The sequence below is a fragment of the Aegilops tauschii genome, chromosome 4, assembly GCF_002575655.3.
Source record: "Aegilops tauschii subsp. strangulata cultivar AL8/78 chromosome 4, Aet v6.0, whole genome shotgun sequence".
NCBI classification, from domain to species: Eukaryota; Viridiplantae; Streptophyta; class Magnoliopsida; order Poales; family Poaceae; genus Aegilops; species Aegilops tauschii.
In genome coordinates, this window is record NC_053038.3 from 74,088,449 (window position 1) to 74,094,275 (window position 5,827).

A 5,827-nucleotide genomic window follows, 5' to 3' on the forward strand; every position below is an offset into this window, starting at 1 on the left:
GCGATGCAGAGGGAGCCAGGGTCGGGTCGCTTCGAGCGCGGCAGTGCGGCGTGTCGGCGTAGTGCGCGCGCGTGCAAAACGTGCGCTCTGGGCGCGCCCAGAGCACGCACGGCACCTGCTCGACGAAATGCCAGCGCGCTCTAGAGCTCGAGGGTGGAGCTGGCACTGCACAGGATGGAGGTAGGGGTAGCAAGGCATTCAGTGGACAAGGTGGATAGGTCAGGGGTTCAAGTCCACCATGCAAACCAGAGAGCTTGCCAAAAATGACTGTGCACACCAGGTGTTCGACAGAATGCCAGATGCACTTAGGCAACTCTTGGAGTGGCCAAAATCTCCAGATCAGTGTCTCTCTAGATGCAGGAGATGATGGCAAGGTTAGTTTGGCAAAGACAGAAAGTTGATAGTGCAAGTTTTGCAAAACACCAGTTTTGGACAGAAAGAAAAAGGGTTTAGAACATGCACTTCAAAACCTCCAATGAGCCCAATCTCCTGGACTTAAGAGTTTGGTAGGGAGGGCTACAAGTAGGAGAAAGCTCAGGGTTATTAGGGCAAAGAAAAACATGGTTGCAGTACAAATCACCAAATTGGACCAGAATGCAAAAGAGGCTGATCCACTCAAATCTTCCAAGGGACATCACTGGGTTTTTGCTTGAAGATGAATGGTATGCATCCACTGACATCTCCAAACACTTGGAAGAATTTTCAGAAGAATATTTAAATGGGTTGCAGTGCAAAAGTGCCTACTGGACCAGATTGGAAAAGTTGGTGTAGAGCTCAAAATCTCCAACGGCCAAGAGGTATTTCTGCATGAAAGTGATGTGGAAACATCACATGACATCTCCAAATTTTGGTGGAAATTTTGAAAGCATTTATCAAATGGTTGCAGTGCAAAGCAGGCTCCAAATGCAAAAGAAATCATTTTAAAGGAATAAAGCTTTGAGTAAAATAGGCCTTGCAAATTTGGATCCACTGATGAGGAATTGTTTTATAAAAGAGAGTAAACAAATCCAACAATACCTTTGAAGGTTTTTTCCTACTTGAGGTAAAAATCCAGGGTCACAAAAGCTAAAACTTGACAATAATGGAAAAGTTTTATTTCCTGGCAACATTTTAATAAATAAAACAAGGCCAAAATTTTGGGGTGACACATTTAATCTCTAGGATGTTGCCAAGTTTGCAACAGCAAACTTGTGGAGCTTGTTTCACTCATCTCCATTTGTCTCTGCCCGATCTTTCACCATGGTAACACTCCATGCTGGAAGGACTACGCGGTAGACATGAACTTGCATCAGTAAAATCCCAGAGCGTGCCAGGCCAGTGGTGACCACGCGTGTAACCAGCCAAAACGGTGGTCTAGCCACTGTGGTCGTCGGCATCGCTGCCCCGACCGCCTCTGGCCTCGCCATTAATGTCCAGTAGCCCCCCCCCCCTCGTCGTCGTCGTCTTTCCTTTGGACCGCTGCCCGCCTTTGTTTTCTTCTCCGGCGAGCCGTGCCAACGACCGAAACAGTGCGCTCCTGTGCATCGTCGCCTTCCTCCCCGATGTCCTCTTCCTCCGTTCGTCCGCAAGCTTTGCTCGATTCCGTGAGCCTCTGGCGCTCGTCCTCACCCTCCTCGTCGCCTTCCCGCCGCTTCCCGTGAGTATTGGCCGCGTCTGCCGACAATGCGCCCCTCGCCGGTGCATGGACACGTCGCCTGCCGCGTGCCACCTCCTCGAGCCCTCCCCGCGGCTATATATACCGCCCCGAGCTCTCTCGTAGTCCTCAAGCCTCCCCAAGCCACTCACCCCTCCCCGGAGTCGCTCTTCAACCACCACCGCCACCGTGGTCGCCGCCTCGGGTCACGCTCGATTCCGGTGATCCCGAGCTCCCCTCGCCGTTCCTCCACCACCGTCGCATCCCCCATGCTCCGGCGAGATGCTCCGTAGCCTCGGCCTCCCATCTCCCCCACCGGAGCGCCCTCTTCGTCGGCGACCGAAGCTCCCCTCCGCCGCGGGCCTTGCTGCTCTCTCTGCAGCGCCTCTCGTCGGCAACGGAGACCACCATCCGATGCGTCTCTCCGCCCTAATTTTCTGGGTAGGTCGTGCGCCTCGAGAGGTGGCCGGACGCGTCGGCGACCGCCGTCGAGGCGACCCCCTCCCTCGGCCTCGCTCGATCCCGAGCGGGAGGTTGAAGATGCCAGGGCCAGGCGGGCCCTTTCCCGTGCGGCCCCACCTATCGGCGACCGTAGGGCGTGGCCCCGCTGGCCACGTCGGATAAGTGGCGGCCCCCCGCCGAGAAACCGTTTTCCGTACGCGAAAGCGTATTTCGGGAAGTGCGCTTTCAGTCGCCGAAAGCGTATTCCTCCTCTTCTTCGGGCCAGAATGCGCTTTCCTCTCTGGAAAGCGTATTCCTGAGAAAGACGCGATCTGTTTTTCTGCCAGGGGCCAGTTTGTAATGATTTTCTTTATAGATAGGTCCCTGGTAGTTAAACAATCATATCTTTTTACCGGTAGCTCCGAATCAGGTGATTCCAAAGCCCATGTCTTCGTTTCATCAAGCCCGTTCCGTTGATATCATTTCCATAATATTTTCACATAGTGAAAATGACCTTTTTGCCCTTGCTCGTAAACAGCCCCCTCCGAGAAGGAACTGTTTCCGGCAAATCTTTTTGCGATCATTTCGCACTTCTTCCCGGAGTATTTGTCGACCCCCAGGCAAGCCAACCTCTTATCATGAGCCCAGAACTTGCATGTTGACTTTGCTTGCACCTTGTGTGTGTGTAGTTGCAGTTGTTTCATATCATTTTCATCTGCAGTTATTCCTTTATGTCTGTCATGCATGCTTGCGTTTTCATGATATCTTTTGCCATGCTAATTAAAATGTTGTTATTGATAATGCCATGTCACTACTCTACTTTATTTGCATGTCATCGTTATACAATGTTATGAGGATTGTAATGCACCGTTGATATGCTATTACTTGGTATTGTCACGTTCTTTATGCTATAGTTGTGCACTTGAGAAGTTCAATATTTTGTTCATGCATTTGTATGCTGCATGCTCATTGTTGCATTCATGCTCATGATGATGGAGAAGGAAATAAAATGACTTAATAATAACAAACCTCCTCTGTCATCGATGGGATCGAGTCATAGTGCCACCAAATCGAACTTTTTCAGTGCAGCCACATTTGCCTTTGTGGGAAGGCCTTAATGCGAGCTATTGTCGTGACCTCTCGCCGGTGCCTCCCACTAGGGAAGGTTATGGGCGTGCTTACCCTGATCAGGTAAGCGGACATAACCTTGTGTGCTCGTTTTTGAGATTTTTGGTACCAGTCCCCGAGTGGGAGTGTCCCCGAGTGGGAGTTGACCACGACGGTGGTCGGGGTGTCTTTGGTAGACACAGGGCCACCCAGGACCAGCCCGTTGGGGATTGGGTCGGAGTGGCCGGGAGAGCGTCATGGCAGTAGGTTGGTTTCGTCGGAATGCCGTTGGTCCACCCGAATGGGATGACGAGGCCATGAGTTCCGTGGTGTGGGTACAGTGTGCTACCTCTGCAGAGTGTATAAAGTCTATCAATAGCAACAGTTCGTAGTAGGTCCCACTATCAGGTCTTGGTCGAAATGGAGGATAAACCTGAAATAATTAAATTGGTAAATAAATATGTGATAACAAAAATATGATGACTTGCACTATGAGATAGTCGTGAGAAGTCACGGCAATGGTTTGATATGATCACGAGACGAGGTCTCGGTGAGTGTTGGAGACCAAGTGTTGGTCATGGTTGTGATCGCCGGAAAGATCACCGCTCGGTTGCGAGGCAACACGTTGGTAAGAGAGTCTGAGGGACTCGGTGCACAAGTTTGGTTGCATTGCATGAGTAATATGTTTGCATTTAAAGAACCACGGCAGAACAAGATGGTTGCATAAAGTTAACATATTATGTCTGCATTGGATATGATCGGTAATTTATTTTCAGCATAGTTTCATGATGTCATGCCATGCTTTGATTTATATGTTAAATTATGCCATGACTGAGATTATATGCTTTGATATTGCCATGTTAGAAGCATGTTTTGATATGCCATGTTATTGCCATGTTAGTAGATGCTATGATGTGGTTCATGCTCAGTTGATCTATATCATGCCATGTTAAGTAATTGATATGAGATAGGTTGTTGCATACGCTCGGTTCTTGCTTTGTCTGCAGCTTGTTTGGATGCTATGTATTTGGTTTTCTCGCAAGTACATTCAATGTACTGACCTGGCGTGTCATGCCAGTTTTGTAGGTCATACCCGTATTGCTCGCTTGATCCGTCATGCTAGGCCGTAATCTTGCCAGTCCTGTGAGTTGTGGAGCCCAGCCAGAGTTGTTATGCTGCCAAACCAAGACTTCCGCCGCCATTTTTATCAGACTTCCGCTGTCATTTAATAGCCTTAGGGCTATGCCAGATAATTGTATTCATCAATGATGTAATCTCATATACATGTATTTGATGAATATTTTTGTACCTGGAATGCTGTATTATGGACCTGTCGTGCGTCAGGTGTTATCCTGGGCTGACGTGCGAAGGCCCGCTGCTCCATGCAGATCGGGGTGCCACACCACCCTACCGAGCCAACCTCGGAGGGAACCTCTCCGCCCGCCGAGTTAGGGGATAGCTGGTCAATGTCGCGCTCCGCGCCTCCCCTGGTCCCTGAAGAGCCTGGGGAGGTGTTGTCCCAAAGGATCCCTCACCGTCCGAACACAGGGGAGGGTGGCGAAAAGATCATGGCCGAGGCCGATGCCTCAGTCACCAAAGACCAGGAGGATGCGTCCCTCCTGGCGAACACAGGAGGGGAGTTCGGACCGTCCGAGCCCTCCCAACCAGCCGCGCTGGAGTCCCCGAGGCCCTTGCAGGTGTCGATCCCGCCTTCCGCCGAAGGGGGAGCCGGGGCCCCATCGCCTATGCTGAACACCAACAACCAGGCGGCGGTAGGCTTGTCGGATGCGATGGAGTTGGTGAACAGCTCTGTCATCATCGCCGAACACCGCGCCCTTATGGGTGCGGTTCTACAAGGTGTTTGGTCCGTCAACACCGGACTGAACAATGTTGTCCAAGGCCTTTTAACAGGCTTCAAGGTGAGTCAAGTAATGCTCTTTCCTCGCATAACGGATTTAGCCTTTAGCTAGAGTTTGAGCAGGCCTTATGCATAGCAGCCACCGAGACTCTGTGAGGATTGCAAAATCCTTACAGAGGATCAAATATCCGTAGGGCAGTAGTTGACGCGTCATGATTGATTTGATATTGCAGGCATTGTCCTTGGTGGCGGCTGCTAATGCCGCGGCGCTGGAGGAGATGGATCGGAAGCTTAAATGCTCCGATGTAGAGCTTGACCTTGTCAACAAGCGTCTTGATGAGGCGCAAGGTAAGCCCCTATCGAAATGCATAGTCAATATCGCCGGGCAGTTATGTTTCGGATTGTATGCTTATCCCACACTGTTTGGTCACTACAGCTGCCGCCACGGAGTTCGAGGGCCTCAAGGCCGCGCTGAAGAAGGCTGAGGCCGAAAAGAAGGCGGCTGCCGAAAAGGCAGTGGCCGAACTCAAGACGATGAAGACCGTTGGAGAGAAGCATGAGGGTCGAGTGGCCGAAGTGCAACAGGAGCTCGAGGATGCTGTCACGAAATGTGAGGACCTTGAGAAGAAACAGAAAGAGCAGTCCTCCGAGCTATCCAAGGTGGAAAAAGAGCTCCGCGAGACCAGAACAGAAGTGCGGGGTGCCCGAGAGGAGCTCTGCCAAGTGAGGAAGATCGTAGATGGTAAGCCATACTTACTGCAGAGTGTATTTGGCGACAATAGGTTCGC